This window comes from Antechinus flavipes, chromosome 6, assembly GCF_016432865.1.
Source record: "Antechinus flavipes isolate AdamAnt ecotype Samford, QLD, Australia chromosome 6, AdamAnt_v2, whole genome shotgun sequence".
Lineage (NCBI taxonomy): Eukaryota > Metazoa > Chordata > Mammalia > Dasyuromorphia > Dasyuridae > Antechinus > Antechinus flavipes.
The window spans coordinates 40,045,034-40,064,948 of record NC_067403.1 but is presented as its reverse complement, the minus strand read 5'-3'; the positions used below and the strand labels follow the sequence as shown (position 1 = coordinate 40,064,948).

Genomic DNA, 19,915 nt, shown 5'->3' with positions numbered 1-19,915 from the left:
TCTGCCCTCCCCGCCAATTCATCATCTTGGACAAGATGATGACTACTACTGTCCTCTGTGTAAAATCTTCAAGGAAGGAAATATTTTTCATTTTGTCTCTGTATCATCAACACCTAGCATGATACTTCATACATAGAAAAGATTTAATAAATGATTTTTGGATTGAATAATAACAGCTTTTGCATTCTAACTTGAAATTTGCGATTTTACTATGGGATTCACTTTGATGTTTTTCTTCTTTTGGGAGACAGGTATGAAGCTAAAAGTGTAATTATAAAGAAAGGACACTGGCCAATGGAATGCTACTTAGTACTTTCTGGAAAATTAGCAGCTATATCAAGTTTAACAGCTGAAAATTCCAAGTCAGAAATTTTAAGTGAATTTGAAGAAGGAGATTTTGTAGGGGTAAATATATACCAAAAAATTTTTAAATTTAATTAATTTTAAGAATATTTTTGTGCTTATATTGAAATGATTAATAAGGAGAATTGTGGCATATTTTCCAAATATTGGAAAACTTTAAAACTGAAATGCTTTTTATTTTTAAATTTTATTATTTATTTTTCATGTATTTTTTAAAAATTTGAGTTCCAAATTCTCTCTCCTTTTAGCCCCTCTTTCATCTACTGAGAAGGCTAGAAATTGAAATGATGTTAAAAAACAACTAAAAGAGCTCTAAAATTTTAGGGGAGGATGTCAGAATAAAATGTATTTAATTATCTTTTTTATTATCAGTTGTCTGATCTTACTTTTTAAATTATCAAGCATTCATTTTTTTTCTCTTCCAAAACCTCCCCTCCCACTCATTGAAAAAATATCAAGAAATAGAGAAATAGAGTATAGTAAGCAAAACATTATTATATTGGCTAGATTTAAAAATTAATTTCTTGGTCAACATATCTCTGTCATGAAATGGGTTGCACTCTTTTTATTCATTATTTAGTTGATCAGAGTTCTTGAGTATTTTAATAATGTTCATTTTTATAATAATGTCATATATAATCATTCTGGTTTTACTCACTTCGCTCTGCATCAGTTCACACAATGTCTTTGAAATCATTTTTTCCTCATTTCTTACAGCACAATAGTATTTTATATATTACAGTTTTTTCAACTATTCTCCAATTGATGTGAATTTTCTGGGTCTTAGGTCTACTCCCACCCTCTTCAAATGAATCTGCCTCTGAAAATTGCTTGCCCCATGATGTACTCTGTAATGTTTGCCCTAGGTTATTTTTTGGTGCTTACTTACCCCAGACTCCAGAATTGTTAGTTATGTTTCTGGCTGCTCTGATTTTTAAATCCATAGGATATTGAAAGACCTCAGAGATTTATAGGAAAACATGAACAAGTGAACAGGATGAAAAAGCATGGTGGATTGCATTGTTTAAGTGTATACTCACATCACTAAGATAATGGAGTCTATGAATTGTGAAAACATACTCCAGTCTAAAGATTCCTAAAAATTAATACTTCTGTTTCTATAAAATAAGTTAATGCTAATCAGGACATTTGATGGATTGACAAAGGGAACTGGGCCCGTGACATAAATCACTTGCTTCATCAATTGTTTAACTTCATAATTCTATTAAAATTACTTAAAAATTAGTTCCCCAGATGAGAGTGATTTAAGTTTTATGTCCAATAGAATCATGGGATTTTGGAGCTAGATAAAACCTAAGAGACCATCTTTGCCAATTCTTTTATTTTGTAGATGAGAAAATCAAGATTCAAAGCTTCCATTGTAAAAGTAAAATAATAACTGGAAAATAGGTTCTAAAAGAATGTGTGGTGTTTTTTTTTTTTTTTTTTTAGGAAACTTGTCTATTGACTAACACCCATCGACCTACTACAATTGTATGCAAATCAGATGTAGAACTTCTCATGATAAGCAAGAAGGTAAGTACAGTGAGAAAATTGAAGTTCATAAATATTTTTTTAAAATACTGTCCATTTACTCTTTAAATTAAAGATTGTAGAAAGTCAAATGGAGAACAAACCTTAATTAAAATATCCCCCACCAGGGTCACTACATTATCAATCTTGAGGATGGGGTCAGATAATATCAATAAGGAGTCAATTAAGAGTGAAGCAACAAGCCATTGATTTTGGCTGGCCTAAATGACCAATCCTGATGAGCTCTTGCCAATTAGTGGCACTCAAATTTTTATTTTCTGGGGGTATAAAGATAGCATATATAGGCTGACTCTTCATTGCTCCAGCTCACTATTACTTCTGGTATCCTGTGGAGTGGAAGGTATCCCAAGTAAGGACAGCATTCTCCTTAAACTCTTAACACCATAGCTTGTCATGAAAATTACCATGCACTCCTAATAGGATACAAACAATAATTTAAGAATAAAGCATTTGGCCAAGTTCTAATAAAAAAAAGAAGTAAAATGGCAAAAAAAGTTTTGAAAAGTATTTTGAAATAATTTTTCAAATTACTAACAAATCAAAGGATATGAGATTTAAAAAGTATACCTGCTAGCTGATTTTGATACATTCATATTACAACTAGGTGTTTCTCAAACTCTGCATCTCCTACATCCCTCATTCACAGTAAGCCTGAGCAAACTTTCTCATCATCTGTTTCAAAACCCTTAGTATCCTTTAAGATTGTGCTCAGATATAACACTAGCTTCCCAGAAGCCTTCAGTCTTTCCATTTCCTCTTTCTGTTGTCCAATTTCCTTGAATTTACTTATCTGTGTTTATTTTGTATTCTCTAGCACACTGCAAGATCCTCAAATGCTGTGCTAGCACAGTGTCTTGCATCTACAGCAAATGGCTAATAAATGTTGAGTTAAATGGAATCTGTCCACATCAATCCACTCCACTTTCCCCTCTCTCAAGATTGCAAGCTCTTTGAGAGCAGGGACTATTTTCAATTTGCATTCTCAGTGTTTGCACAGTTTGCATGGAGTAAAATGCTTAATGAATATCTGTTGACTTAAATTTAGTTGAATTAAGCTAAACTTTAAATATACAAAACATTGTCTTAATTACTGGTTTTTGTCTACTCCCAACTGAAAATAATTGTTGGTGGTCAGTAAAAGAGTAAGAGATTTTGGAACAAATTCAAGAAAAGGGAAATTTGCTTTAAAACTTGTCTCTCTCTCTCTCTCTCTCTCTCTCTCTCTCTCTCTCTCTCTCTCTCTCTCTCTCTGTCTCTCTCTTTCTCTCTGTCTCTGTCTGTTTCTCTCTCTCTGTCTCCCAGCCTCTCTTTGTCTCTCTGTCTCTGTCTCTTTCTCTGTCTCTGTCTCTTTCTCTCTCTGTCTCTGTCTCTGTCTCTCTCTTTATTGTGGTTATCAGCCTATTCAAAATGGCAGCAGTTATGATAGTGCTAATTTTGATAAGTTTTCAGGTACACATATCTAAGGATTAATGTAGACAGATTCAATTTAACTCAGAATTTATTAGGCATTTACTGTAGATGCAAGGCAGTGTGCTAATACAGCTCTTGAAGATCTTATAGTCTGCTAGAAAATACAAAATGTGCACAGATAAGTAAGTACAAGGTAATTTGACAACAGAAAGAGTAAATGGAAAGACTAAAGGCTTCTTGGAAGATAGTGATAATATTAGAACTTTGACAAAGTTATTGTATATATTGACTAGAAAACTAAGACTGTGGAAAGATGCCATAATAATCATCCTTGGATATCAACTTTAATTGGTTAATATGATCTTTTGGGTGCAGCAGCAAGTCGGATTGTGTTTTTAATGTTTTCATTAATAAAACCATATGAGTTTCATTTGTTGAATCATTTGACAACGCCAAAGATGCCCCCCAGGTCTTCAGTCCTGCAAAAAAAAATTGTCACATCTCCTTCCCAGGATTGCCTATCTGGACTGTGGCTGTGGAGGACCAGGCTAACCCTATGCATTTAATAGCCAGATCTGTGGTCAATCAGATGATGGTGCTGTTTCCCTTAAGTCAAGAGATTAGTATGGTCTCAGGGGAGTCCTGTCCCCAAATTCACAAGAGTACTGTTCAGTTCCTTATCCTAATTCCAATTATTCATCCCAGAATATTATTCAATTTGGCCCCTCAAAGCCTTCGCGAAGGCCAGATCTACCCATAAATCATGACTTCCCATAAATCATCAGCTGAATGCACCAGGCCATCAATCTGTTTACCACAATGTTTCCTTTTATGCCTGACAAGACACTTCAACCTATCCATCTCCATCCCAGCAATATTAGAGTTGCTTTTTCTTAGCCTCTCTCCAGCAAATTTCATGCCAGCATAGCAATTTTCTTAAGAAACTTCTACTTAATTTACAACTGTGTGACCTGTTCCAACTTTCATTACACCAAAAAGGTAAGCATAAAATCAGGATTTGAATCAGATTTAGCCTTTCACTATCATTTTCTTTATATGTTCCACTCACAAATGTTAAGATACATCAATTGCTTTTCTCATCAACTATCCAACAATATCTATAGGTTATTTCTGTAGACTGCTCACCAGTATTTTATTAACTATTTAGATGAACATACAATTTTATTTTTGGTGTCCTTGGAGCAGAGTATAAATTTTATTATGTCTTTCCAGATCATATGCAATCTGACCCATATCATTCCATAAATGTATCATCAAGCATCCATCCAATGTTCTGGATGCCTTTTTTCTGCTTCTTTTTATATCTCGGGGTTATCAGCATTTTTTGGGTTGTCCACATATTTTCTCTCATTCTTAGTACATAACTGGTTGATCTTACTTCCCGGCTATCATCTTTATGTTATCAACTTTGGTTTTATATACATAAGAGCAGACATTTTTCTAGTGCTTTAAGATTTGCCAAATGTTGCATGGATTATCACCAAGAATATCCTTCTCTCTCTTCTTCTCCTCCCATATCTCTTATTTTTTTGTCTCTGTCTTTCTATCTCCAATATAACTATATCTGGGCCTGATGTTTTAAGCTTAATCTTTTTTAAAAATCGTTTTTCTGAGAAAACAGTCGTCATAATTTTCCATCATTCTCCATAATATTTTGAAATTGAACCTGTGTTTAAAATACATCTTAACTTCTATGTCTCTCTTTATAACCAAGCTGATGCAGAAACTTTCTGGGCTCTTTGAGGTTTTTCATTATGACAAACATTGGTTGAACTTCTCTAAGAAAGATGAAATGGTAAATCTTTACTTTTGTCCATTTCCCACTTTTTATAGACAACAGCTTATTTTAAAAGGTCAGATTAATACTATTATAATTTTAAACATTATAGACTTTAAGAGTCAGAAAAATATGTATTTTCAAATCCTGCTTCTGACACTTGCTAACTCTGAGATTGGAGGCAAGTCACATGGTCTCTCTTTATCTCAGTTTCTTGATCTATAAAACAAGAATAATAATATAATACCTATAGGACTTAGCTCTTAAGGTTGTTGTGAGGCATAAATGAAATAATAAATGTAAAGCACTTTGCAAAATTTAAAGCACTGTATGTCAGTTATTATTATTTATTTATACTAATCTGATATTTATTTAACCAGGACATTTATGCCTATCTATAGTTGTTTCCTGCCTGTTAGATACATATTTTAGCATCATTCAGTATTCATTCTGCCCAGAACCTTCTGATTTTCTTCCTGAAGAAAGTATGTTGTTAAGATTTTTGTTTTCCAAACCATTTTTTAAATCTTTGGCTTCCTTCCTTTCTTGATTCCAAACCATATTTTCCAATGTAATTTTCACCAGTTTTCTTGTGCCCACTTTCATACCAAAGGCACTAAAATAGCAAGATATATATTGATTTCTTTTGAATGATCTTGTTATTCCTCATAGAATTTCTCTATTCTTCATCCTCTATAAAGGATGTTAGTACCAAACCTGCACTAATTTTGTGGTTTGGTTATATTCATTGTGAGTTCCCAAAGTCAAGTTTACCCCCAAAATATTTCTTACCATCTTTAAGTACATGAGGAAATTAGTTTCAATTTCTTTATCCCCTTTTCCAATGAGAACTCCTTTGCTGCTATTCCTCCCCATCTTCCTAATTTAACTGACACCTTCTGTCTTCAGGTTTCATTTATAGCAAGAATTTTTATGTTCTTCAGTTCTTCCAATAATATGTCACCATTGATGCTGGATGAAGGTGACATATTAGTCAATCATTAACTATTAAGTTATGGTTCATGGACAATATGTCTCTCCATCATAACCATTGCATTAATAGGAAAGGGGCTGCACAGGTTTGGAGCTGTTTGGTTCATTTCATGTCACCATAGTCCAAATTACTCACCATACAATGGCCTACCTTCAGTTGTAGTATTTTCTATATTTAGCTAAGGTGATTCTTGGACAATAGGTAGAATTTGTCCCCAGGATCACATTTGAAGCTTGATATAAGTTGCCATATTTTATATTCTCATGGCCTTTAAGACCTCAGGGTCAGCTCCATATTATGATAAGGTATTGAAATAAGATTTTTATAAATAAACATTTTGTTATTGGAATTTAAAAAAATTAAAGTGGTACAAACCAAACAACCTATTTATAGTACTTGTAGAGATTTAGCAGCTGTTTTGTAATTATATATGTATCATTTTAAATTGAGAATTATGTATATTTAACATATTTAACATCTAATGGTCATCCTGCCATCTAGGGGAGGGGGTGGGGGGAAGGAGGGGAAAAACTGGAACAAAAGGTTTGGCAATTGTCAATGCTGTAAAATTACCCATACATATAACTTGTAAATAAAAGGCTATTTAAAAAAAATTATGTATAGATAGAATCATAGAATTTCGAACTCAATGGAATTTTAGAGATCTCAGTAAGTACATCATCCTTATATATCTCTGGGCTAACTGAGACCCGGAAAGATAAATTGTGAAGTCACAAGATCACATAAAGAATAAATTTCTTTATTTTTATCAATATAAGCTGAGATTCCAACTGATGCTGCTGATAAATACGATTCTTTATATTTTTGTTAAGGCATTTGCATCATGTCTGACTTTTCCTGACCCCATTTTGGGGTTTTCTTGGCAAAGATACCAGTGGTTCTTCATTTTGTTCTCCGATTCATTTTCCAGATGAGAAAACTGAGGTAAACACGGTTAAGTGACTTGCCCAGGATCACAGGTAGTAAGGGTCTGGGGTCGGATTTGAACTCAGGAAGATGAGTTTTCCATTCTATGCACTATGGCCCCACCTAGCTGCCCTCTTATACTACCCTCATTAAATTAAAATTGTTCATGCTAAGGAAGATTGGATTATACTCCATCTGGCAGTCAGCGGTACGCACTTAGGCTATGGGCAAAGTTTTTCCTTGCTTTTAAGAAGTGATGATAAGTGCCTTCGGTTAAGTCCCAGTCAGTCAACTAATTGTTGTGGGACAAACGTGACTCTGCGATCCTGAAGGCTGCCCTAGTCAAGTTTGGGCTCTGGCGCATCTTGCCATGTTGGAATGTCTCAGAGCGCTGATCCACCGCACATTTGTCCAATTTGTTACAGCCACTTAGACAATTTAAGCAGGAGCTCTTAGCTTTTTTGTGCCATGGATGCTTTATGGAGTCTGGTGTAGACCCTTCTTCAGAAGAATGTTTTAATTACATAAAATAAAATAATAGGATTACACAAGAAAGCAAGTCATTGATCTACTGTAACCAAACTTTAAAAAAATTAATGGTCCCCAGGGTAAGAACTGCCATCTAAGGTGTGGAGGAGTTGCAGTCTCCATTGAGTACCCGTCTTGATGAAACCATAGATTTTCTGGATCACTGAAGAAGATTATAGATGCACGAGAATTTTTGTATTAGTTCTAAAGAGAATACTATAATCTCCTTTTTATTTCAAAAAATATTTGTCAGCTAAATCTCACGAGACTGCAAGCCTTAGATTAAGGGTGACAGAACAGTAAGTAATCTAAGTTGGCTTTTTTCATTAACTCAAGATAAATGGCCTTCCCAAGCTATTTAGGCCATGCATTCCTACTTGAGACTTATAAATCTTGATGTGCCAGGTCCTAGAGCTATTGCTTAGTTGATCCCTTGGGAAGACTGAAGTGAAAGCATCACTTAGTCTCTTTTGAGCTGGCAGTCCTAGCCAGTGCCTGAGCTGGCAGGACGACTGTGTCTACATATCGATATATCTACATCTATATCTCTCTATATACATACATCTATATATATATATATATATAGATATATATATATATACACATAGATATATATATACTGGCTATGGAAGCTTATCTAGAGGTACTTATACTTGATGTAATTACAATTATATGTTAGAAAATAGACAAAAAAAGACATTTTGTCAGCCACTTTGAAGGAAAGGTTTGTATTTATCCATCTATCTATATATCCATCTTCCTTCCTTTATTCATTTTTTCTTCTTTCTATGCTTCTAAATATCATCTATCTGATGTATGTATCTAGATAGATAGATAGAATTAGATAAATAGATAGAAAGATAGATCAATATAGACATATCTTTAAACAGTTTTTTGAGGACATCTTGTCAGTATTTATCAGATGAAAATCATGAGAATGATGTTTATTTCTTAAGATATTTCATTCTGTGACTTTCCCTCCCTATTCAGAAAAATTATTGGGTAATTTGGTTTGAAAAACGTCATGGGACATTTCTTGAATGTTTTAACATTGATGTATGTCAACTTAATAGGCTAATGTTGTCTCTTCTTCTTCTTCTTCTTCTTTTTTTTTAAACTGAAACAATGCTCCAGGAGTTGGATTGATTGCAATAATTGTGGGCATTGTAAGCACCATATAATCATATATCCTATGAAAAAAGCATTATAAATACAATCATGTGCAGGATGTGGTTTTCTTTTTAAATATTATATTTGATTTATTATTGATGGTATAAAAAAGGGAAGGTGAGCTCCATTAACCTGGTGACCTTTATTTTTTCCCAGGCAAGATAATTGCATTCTAATGGAAGTATATGAACTATAGGTATTGTAAATATAACTCTCTAAAGAGTGTGACTACTTGCTTCTGTCATTGAAATCCTCTAGTGAGTTTTAAGCAGCAATTTACAGGCACATTGAATATACTTCCCAAACAAAATAACAGATCTACTGGCCCATATTTTTGCAACTGGAAATTTTTTATGGTATTCTTATTGTTAATATTTTATTTTCTTTATGTATATCAGTTTCTTTTACTAGAATGTTTTATTACATTCATGAATGAAATTGCAGCATCATAGGAAATGATATTGTTATTTCTTCAGTAGAATAATTCATCAATTAAAGTAATGTCGTTATCATGTAAGGTACTTTTAGCCTCTTGCCTGAAAAATACCAAATGATATGTTGCCCCTAATGGATAAGGTTCAAGCCACTTGTGTTTCCTCACACACTAGAACTTTCCTTTTCCAATGGGATCATGCCATCCTATAGCTGTGTACAAGGTTGGGTCCAGCCTACATTCTCAGTTCTGGCAAAGAGTGCTTTGAAAGCCCTGCTTTCATAGTGAAGCAAAATAAAGTAGAGAATGTCATAACATAATCCTCCTTTCCATCTGGCTAAATCCTATACATCCCAGATAAATCCATGAATCTTACAGGTATTTCACTACTTTAGAGTAAATTTCAATAAAATTTAATCCAACCATTAAGATCCAAGATTTTAAACAACAAAAAATGCTTGTAGGCTATTTAAATTAAATTAAATTTAAATTTATAGTTTAATTTCCATTACATTAAAGATTTAATTTAAATTAATTTAATTTAATTTAAAAATAATTTTTCCTAATTAGGAATTAAAAGAACATACTTTTAAAGAATATACAACTAATATAGCTAAGTAGTATAGTGTAAATTGAGGATAATAATAGCATCTACCTTCCAGGATTATTATGAGGATCAAATGAGATGACCTTTATGAAGTGCTTAACTCTTTGCCTAGCTCATGGTAATGGATATAATTTTGTTGTTGTTGAATCATTTTTCAGTCATAACTTGAGTTTTCTTGATCCCATTTGGGGCTTTCTTGGCAGAGAGAATGGAGTGGTTTGCCATTTCCTTCTCCAGCTCATTTAACAGATGAAGAACAGAGGCAAACAGGGTTATGTGACTTGCCCAATATCACACAGCCAGTAAGTGTCTGAGTAAGAGTCAAATTTGAACTCCGGACAATGAGTCTTTCATCTGTGCTCTGTACTCCGTGCACTATGGCGCCAGCTTGCTGCCCAAGTGCTATATAATTGTTAACTATTGCATTTTTATTATTATAGCAATTCTTAGCTCCTTCTGTATTGTTAACACAACAAATAAGGAGGAAAACACTGCTAGGAAGGCAGAAGAGGCGAGGGGAATCAAACACACCCTGCATTCGCCTTTTCTACCTGAGTTAGTAAGGAGTCAAAATACTCCTTTGCCCTCTAAAATGATTAGCCTGGTCTGCATAAATACACTCTTCCTACCACACTCATCTTCTGAACTGATCTATACCATTGATTGGCAATTAATTAGTTCCGTGCTACATTATGACATCACATATGTTGCTGTCCTCTTACTATTGGACTTGTCAGGAGTTTATATTTTATTTATCTGATTAGATTATAAATCCTATGTTGTCAGTCTGCAGTAGAATAGCATAAATATGATGATGATGACTCAGTTTTATGTAGCGTTTTTCACACATCCCTCCTAGTCCATTCTCTCTTTCCTGCAATTTTAGCTTCGTGCACATGGAAGCGTTCAATGACTGTTTGATTGATTTTTGGAAGGAATGCATCTGTACATTAGTGTGCTTCATCGCATACAAGTGTGGTGAGCAAGAGCCAAAATAAAATATCCCCAAAGAAACAGCTTTGTGTAAGCTCTGTGTAAGACCTGCACCTAAAACTCTCTCCCTCCTTCCATCCTTGGTTGTGCTGATCATCTCACATCTCTCTTTTGACTCAGCCCTCTGCAGCCTACATGAACGTGGCCAGTTTGGATATTTCATGCTCTTGGATTTTTTGGTTGTTAGTGGTCACCATTCAGACTTTGAGATATATGAATTAACTTTTCAGATGAATTTGTTTCCACATATAACAGATCATTTGCCAGTTTCATTCTTTTTCTTTCAATTTTCTAGCCTTTCACACCACTGTCATGTCTTTTGTGCTTTCTTCCTGACCAGCATCATCCTAGCACTTAGAGATTAAAGATCACTTGTGCTTGACCTTTCTATGACATGTAAAGGAGTAAAATCTAACTTTTCCCTGATACCTCATCTACCTCGATGTTAGCCATTACCTGTTCTAATGCTAAGTATAAATATTATTATTGTCACTTAGCTCTGTCAAGAATATTTTTCTTTATTTAGTATTTTCCTCCAGTTATATGTAGAAATGACTTTTAACTGTTGTTTTAAAAACTTTTGAGTTCCAGATTCTGTCCTTTCCTCCTTCCCTAACCCTCATTATTGAGAATGCAATCAATTTGCTATAGCTTATATATGTGTAGTCAGGCAAAACATTTTCATAATTGTCATGGTTCAAAAGAAAACATGGGCCAAAAAAAAAACCTCAAGAAAAATACAGTTTAAAAAGTATGCTTTAATCTATATTCAGATATCATCAATTCTTTCTTTGGAGATGGATAGCATTTTTCATCACAAATCTTTCAGAGTTGATTTAGATCACTGTACTGCTGAGAACAGTTATGTCATTCACAGATGATCACCTTATAATGTTGCTTTTATTTTTGTATACAGTACATGTCTCTCTGTGTCAGCTCATGGAAGTCTTTCCAAGTTGTTCCGAGAGCATCATGTTCATCATAAGAATATTTTTTTTTTCTGACTCCAACTTAGGAAACACTAGAGACTTGATTTCACAAGAGAAAAATAAAAGTGTTTTTGAAAGTAATTTTTTTTGCTTCTGTCCCTATCACCTAGCATGGTGACTTTTTTTTTCTTGTTTTACCTGTTTATTTTAGAGATATTAATGCTGAGGTCTAGTATATTAAGTGATTTATCAAGGTCACACAGGTAAAAAGGATTCTATTAACATGTAAATTTAGCAATACAGTTTATAGCTATACATCCCCAATTTTTTTTCACTTTTTTGTTGCTTTTTAAAAAATTTTATAATAACTTTTTATTGACAGAACCCATGTCAGGGTAATTTTTTACCACATAATCACTTGTACTCACTTCTGTTCTGATTTTTCCCCTCCCTCCTTCCACTCCCTCCCTAGATGGCAAGCAGTCCTATATATGTTAGATATGTTGCAGTATATCCTAGATACATATATGTGTGCAGAACTGAACAGTTTTCTTGTTGCACAGGGAGAATTGGATTCAGAAGGTAAAAATAACCCAGGAAGAAAAACAAAAATGCAAATAGTTTACATTCATTTCCCAGTGTTCTTTTTTTGGGTGTAGCTGCTTCTGTCCATCATTTAGCAATTGAAACTGAGTTAGATCTTCTCTTTGTTGAAGAAATCCACTTCCATCAGAATACATCCTCATACAATATCATTGTTGAAGTGTATAATGATCTCCTGGTTCTGCTCATTTCACTTAGCATCAGTTCATGTAAGTCACTCCAGGCCTCTCTGTATTCATCCTGCTGGTCATTTCTTACAGAAAAATAATATTCCATAACATTCACGTACCACAATTTACCTAGCCATTCTCCAATTGATAGGCATCCATTCATTTTCCAGTTTCTAGTCACTACAAACAGGACCTTAGCATGGTGACTTAATGCTTGTTGATTAGTTGATTGAAAGCAGGTAGAATGACTTTCCAGAGCAGAGCTGAGTAACCCTATACATTTAAAATACAGATTGACATTTGCGTCTGTTTTCTTTGACACGCTGGTTGGCTGCTGCCAAACCATGATAACTGTCTGGATATACAAGTATGGCTGAAGAGATGAGAATATGACCAACAGTCTTTGCTCTATAGCTTATACGTTCATGTCCATTTTCTGTGTCTTTCTCTCTTCCCTCTTTCCAAACCTTCCCCTTTCTCCTTTACCATAGTTATCAACCCTTTCATTATAATTCATTTTATCTTTTCTCCTTCTGGTTGAAACAAAAGAAATGTGTTATGATCGTAGTCATCTCAATGGAATGGAAATTCTGGCAAATGTTGGCACAGGGTGGGGTCAAATTTGGACGTAAGTATGATGTGGTTGGCCTTTAATCAAAGGACCTGGAAAGTCATGGGATGGGCAAATTTATATTACTGGTATGATGGGATTTGTACAACCATGCAATATTAAAGCTAAGAAGTGCCTTTTATCTACTGCAGGGATTCTTAATGTGGAATCCACGATCTTATTTTTTAAATTTTTTTCCAATAAATTTGGTTTCCATTGTAATTTTATGTTAAAAAACATTACTCTTAGAAGGAGTCCATGGGTTTCATCAGATGGATTCATGATATAAAATAAGATTAAGAAACCCTCACTTAGCCCAACTACAGTATACTGGGAAAAACACTTGGAAAGGAGTCAGGGTGTGGTATTCCAATTTATGGTACTTATTATCCATGTGATTTTAGTCAGATCACTTTTTCAGTTTGCGCCTTGGTTTCCCCATATCTAAACTGAGGTAGTTATACTAGGTGAGTTCTAAAGTCCCTTTTTTCTATAAAAATCTAATATTCTCTTTTGAAAGATGGAAAAAAAAATCAACAAAACCCACAAAGGACTTGTCCATGCTTATGTAACTAGTTGGTGGCGGAGCTTCTGGGAATGTTCTAAATACAACAGACATGGAAAAAATTACCACATTGCATCAGCAACTTTAAAGCTAAAAGCTTAAACCTAAAGATTAATTATTGATTCATATAATCTACCAGTACTTACCCCTCTAAGTGTAGTGATTATGGTATTAAATCATCATATCACATCCCCTTAGTCACATCCCCTTAGTTTTAAAATCAATTTATTCTTCACCTATCCGGAAAGAGGGACCTTTCTAGTTCTCTTTAACACAGGCAAAAAATTCACTAGATAATTCTATTTTAATTATTAGTTCTAGTTTGCCTCATCAATTTTTTTTCCATTCTTGAGAAAATTAGGCATTAGACCATTAAATGTTTACTTTTTAGATATCACTAACAACTCCTCTCACCAATTCTACTCTTCTTTCTGATTAATTCCACAGTTGAATTCTGTTTCCCTGGATTTTGACCATTTGACTCTGCTGTAAGACACTATTGCTGGGGCACTTAGGTGGTATAGTATATAGAGTACCAGCCCTGAAGTCAAATCTGGCCTAAAACACTTAACACTTCCTGGCTGAGTGACCCTGGGCAAGTCACTTAACCCCAATTGCCTCAGGGGGGGAAAAAGACACTATTGCTGTTGGATTAGGAAGTGGAGTTTCTCCATCACTATATTTTATTATATTAGAATATAATTACTGTATTCCATCAGACACATTTTTGGCCCGACTCTACAACTTGATTGCTCTACTTTTAGTCTTTCACAGAAACTATCCTCAATCAAGCATAAATCCATTGCCTTTCCCAGTCTGCAGCCAGCTTGCTGCATCCTTCACATGTTAATTAATCAAGCAAAGTTTGAAAAGCGCACACCTTTTACAAATTAAATTTGGTGAATTTTTATATCTCATTGTCTCTGTTACCTTCTCCTTATGTATTGTCATTTCCATCACAAATCCTGGATTTGTGAGGATGGTGGGGAAGAAGGAAGGATTTCATTCACCGAGAGACCACTGATCAATCAGTCCTTAGTTACACTTTGAAATCACCACCAGCGTCTTTCTCTTTGATTTCTATGGCACTACCATTTGTAACCATTTTCCCTCACCCCCATTCATCTTGCTAAATGAAGCAGGACCAGATTTCAGGAAAAATTTGAAATAGAAAATCATGTACCCAAGATCACCTTTCTAAGCCATTTGATTATCTTCATTCTTCACAGTGTTCTATTTTTTTCATCCTCTCCCTGCCCTAAGTCAGAACTTGCTGTTAAGAACAGATTTGACACTGGATATTTATACCTGAGAGTTAAGTTCAGTCAATAGTCTATCTTTCCCTGGAGATATTTTTATTTCAAGTTTATTTTTAACTGGGTAATGAACAGTTTTGTTATCTGTCAAAAGGATTTCAGATAGCCGGATCATTTGAGATAAGTATTTTGGAAGGAGGAAGAGGAATAAGAACTCTTGATGCCCCTCCCAGAATTCTTCCTTCTGCTCAGGTTAATCCTATGCAGAAATAGTGCTCTTATCTTCGCTCCATACTTTGAAGTTTTAGATCAATGATATATGTATAGAATTTTATTTCTTTTATTCAGTAACTAGAATTCTCTAGAAGGGCTCTATCATCACTTCCTAAGTTAGCAAGTTCACTAAAGTCCTATGCAAAGTAGTTACACAAACTATTTCCTTCCTAGAAATACAGAGCCTTGGCACTAACAAAATTCTACTTGTTATGATTCTAGTCATTGTCATAATACGACAGATCATGAAATCACTTATTTTTTAATATGATATTTTATTTTCCCCCAACATATTAAAACAATTTTTAAACACTTAGTTTTTTTTAAGTTTTGAGCTCTAAATTCAGTCTTATTCTCCCTCTCTTCCCTTCCCTCTCCCTGAGAAAGTAAGTAATCAGAAGTAGGTTATATATGTGCAATCAAATAAAAGATTTTCATATTAGCCGTTTTGTACAAGAAGACTTGAATTTTTAAAAAAAGAATGAAAGAAAGAATGTGAAACATAGAATGCTTCAGTCTGTATTCAGTCAATATCAGTTCTTTCTCTGGAGGCAGGTAACACACTTCACCTTGGATCATTGTATTGCTGAGAATAGCTAAGCCATCCACAATTTTTCATCGGACAACATTGCTGTTACTGTATGCGACATTCTTCTGGTTCTGCTCATTTCATTTTGCATCAGTTCATATAATTTCTCCAGGTTTTTCTGAAACCATTTTGCTTGTCATTATAGAATCATTTATTCAGAATTGGATCTCAGAGGTCACCAACTCTAATATTCTCATTTTACATATGAGAAAACATGCTCAGTTGTACATCTAAGTGTCTGATGCAAGACTGAACGATGATCATCCTCACTCCAAATCTGTGTCCTAGCCACCATATTATACTACTTCTCTACAACTCAGATATTCCAATGAGTTCTCTCAGCAAAGGAGACTATAACTCATCCATGCTTACTCAATTGGTATAACTCTTACACATCTTTCTGCAAAAGTTCACTCTGGGGGTCCACTCAGTTCCAGTGAAGCCCTCTAATTACCTCATTCTGGCCATGTAACCAGTCTATATTCTCTTATTCAATTTTATAGTCTCTTATTCAATTTCTTTATTATATCCTCGCCTTCTATTTTTTAGACTGCTCACACTCATTATTTACTTTTCCATGATTAACTTCCATTATTCCCTAGGGGATACACATCTTTAATAACTCCAAGGAAGTGGTGTTACAGATCTCACTGCCATATAGCAATATGGGTAAAATATTTTTATTTAAAATATGGGCCTTTACTTTCATGGAAGCTTGAGGTTAGTGGAGAAGCTTTACCATTTCCCCAAAGCAGTCCAGAATGTTGTTGTTCTTTATTATTCTGGACCAAGCTAATTGTCCATTTGTGCTTTTTGTTCCAGACAGGGCAAGCTCTACAGAGTTTCCATTCAGATGCATGTTGAAGTTTGGGCTATGGACATTCTTCAGTTTTTGTTCACTTGGTCTTTTCCATGTAGATCCATGAACCAAACTCTTTGAATGTTTACAGCTCTTTTCTAGGTCTTTTCTGAAATGTCTTGAGGCTTGATTGACAAACTAGAGCATTTGTAGGGCTGTGCCATCCATGGGGAATCCTTTCAGACTTAGACTCTGCACTGCATTTACTCCATCAAAATGGGGACTACCTGTTCTGTTTTATGCCTGCCCTGATGTTTATTATCAGAGAGTCATTGAGTAAGATGTTATTTCCATTATTGCATCTTCCAAGGAATATTGAACAATTTTACACCTTGATATAAAAGCTTATAAAGCATGAATTAAATGCATGATCATAATCAAAAGAAAAGTACAGTGGAAACCCAATTGCTAGATCATTTAGTAAATTGTCAGATTGTAAAGATGTAGTATTTTGTTGAATAACTCTTGGGAAAGTTTGTTTTTTTTCCTACCAGTACCTTCATTAAAGTGTCAACCTGCTGATTCTCATAAATTGATTTTTTAAATTTAAGCCTAATCATATAGGTCTATAATTACTAGTATCCTACTGTTACAGGTGTTTTATCATCTAAAAGGGACTGATCTACAAGCTATCTGAAGGAGCAGAATATACCAAAGGCATGGAGAAAATAATGAATCTCATTAATTTTGAAAAAGACAACTAAGAAAACATTGACATATTTGGACTCAATGCTATATGAGCTTATTTTAGGGAAATTAATGTGCTTGTTATCACCTCAATCCACTGTTTTAGAGCTTTGGGATGTGACTTCTTTTTAAACTATCTACCATATCAATAATGAACAAGAGATGATGACATCAAGTACACTGAATCTTTAAGACGGAAGTCTTTGGGGATTCAGAAAAGCAAATATTATGGTGAGTGCATTTTATACCTTGGAAAAAGAACAACCCCTATAATGAATTTTTAAGATAGCAATTTGTTTAGTCTCCCGAGGATCCAGGCAGCAGCGTGCTGAGGGCATGAGGGCAAAAGGTACCTTCAAAAAAGAATCTCAGTCCACCGTCACCTCAGGCAGAATGAACATTTAAAGTAGCAGTGTGTTAATACTTAAAAAGGAATTTTCCATGCATTTTTAATAACTTCTAGCTTTTGCAGATGAATTTAATGAATGATGTTACAAGAGGCCGAGTCAGCTTGCCATTTTCCAGGCACCAGCTTTCATTATTTATGCTTCTTCTAATAGCTGCTGTGGCACATTCTTTCAATTAAAGACTTAGTCTGGCTAAAAGCATGTTTCAAGGCTAATAAAAGTCATGTTGTGGATGTTAGCAAGTCTCCAGGTCACTTCCCCTTTGCTCCCAACCCTTATACAAGAATATGCAAGGGCTTCTTTTAGAAGTTCATCAAGGGCTCTTTGCACATGGACTCATTTTTTTTTTGGGGGGGGGCGGCTTAAAAGAAGTAGGATTTGTTTAAATCCTCATGGAACACATACTTCTGCTCTTCTATTTAAGAGTTGCTTTAATTTTTATTTCTGTAAATATTAAAGAATTTTGTAGAATTTTTCATATGGCTATTGAGAGCTTGGAGTTCTCCAATTGCTTGTTCCTCTGCTTTGACCATTTATTCAGATGTTTGCATGCAAGACACTATGCTGGGAGCTTGAGATTCAGAGAAGGAATCAACTCCCTTCCTACTAGGTTCTTACAGTCTGATAGTGGGCAGGGGAATTAGATGGCTCAGTAGATAGAACTGGGCTGGGAAGCAGAAGACTCATCTCCATGAGTCTAAATCCAGCCCCAGACACTTATTAGCTGAGTGATGTTCGGCAAGTCCCATAACTCTGTTTGCCTCGGTTCCTCATCTATGAAATGAGCTGGAGAAGGAAATGGCAAACTGTTCCAGTATCTTTGCTAAGGAAATCCTAAATAGGCTCACAAAGAGTTGGGTACCGCTGAAACAATTCAACAATGAAAAGTGGCCGTGGGTTAAAGCGTTCACACAGATAACTGTGAGCAAAAGTAGACGTAGAAGTGGAAAGGGGAAGACTGAACAAAGAGGAATTTGGGGAGGAAGCGAATCTTTTTCATTTGGAAAATTTAGGAAAGAGACTTGATTTGAGCCTTGAAGGAAAGAAGCAGAGATGAAAGTTCATTTAAGAAATGGGGAACAGCATGGACAAAGTCATGGGCTCAGAATTGGGTAGAAAAAGAACCTAGCAGGCAGTGAATGGTATGATTTGGCTGAAATACAGACAGCTAAAGTGAAGTGGGTACAGATAAAGATGGAAACAGAGGCTGGCGCCAGATGTGGAAGCTCTTAAATACTAGAACAAGAAGTAAAAAGTTAATTTTTTAAATTAAATATTTTTTTCAGTGAAGAATTCATTTTCTTTTTCTCTACCCTTCATTCAAAGGATTTGTATAATTAAAACAAATTCCCGTGCTGTCTATGTAAAATGTATATTAATCCATCACCTATCTGTCAAGAGAAGCACTGTGCTCTTCATCATTGGTCTCCTAGAATAGTCCTAGAATAGTCTCCTGGAATTAGTTTTTAAATTAAGTCTTCCCAAATAATTTGTCTTTCTATTATTGTATAACTTATATTCCTGGTTCTGCTCACTTCACTATACATCAGTTTATACACATCTTGTCAAGTTTCTCTGACACCATTCCTCTCGATATTTTCTTATTATGGTATAATGATGTTCCATTACATTTATACAAAATAATTTGTTCAGCCAATCCCCAACCTTCTTAGTTTCTTGTCATTGCAAAAAATGTTGCTACTAATATTTTTGCATAAATGGGGTCCTTTTCTTCTTTCTTTGATCTTTTGGGGTCTAGGCCTAATAGTGGTATTGCTGAGCTCAATGGACCTGTACAATATAGTAATTTTTTAGGCATATTTCCAAAATGTTTTCCAAAATATCTGAACTAATTCATAATTCTTCCAATATAGTAGCAATGGGTCTGTTTTTCAGCATGTCCTTAATATCTGTTATTTTAATTTTTTGCTAACTTTATCAGGCTGGGAAGTGAAAAGTGGAATCTCAGAGTTACTTTAATTTTTATTTCTATAAATATTAAAGAATTTGTAGAATTTTTCATATGGCTGTTGAGAGCTTGAATTTCTCCAACTGCTTGTTCCTCTGCTTTGACCTTTTATCATCTGGGAATGGCTATTGGTCTTAAAATTTTGAATCACTTCCATATATAAACTAGAAATAAGACCTTTATCAGAGCATCGTGTTGCACAGATTTTTCCCAGTCAACAG

The 19,915-nt window shown here is 34.6% G+C and overlaps 1 long non-coding RNA gene across 1 annotated transcript in view; it reads left to right on the top strand.

Moving 5' to 3' along the window:
* Positions 1–1,805: 1,805 nt before the first annotated feature.
* Positions 1,806–19,915, top strand: part of LOC127541748 (uncharacterized) — a 33,685-nt gene continuing 15,575 nt past the window's right edge. The window contains exon 1 of the long non-coding RNA XR_007948463.1: positions 1,806–1,899. This is a non-coding gene — a long non-coding RNA (uncharacterized LOC127541748). The remainder of the gene's footprint in view (positions 1,900–19,915) is intronic.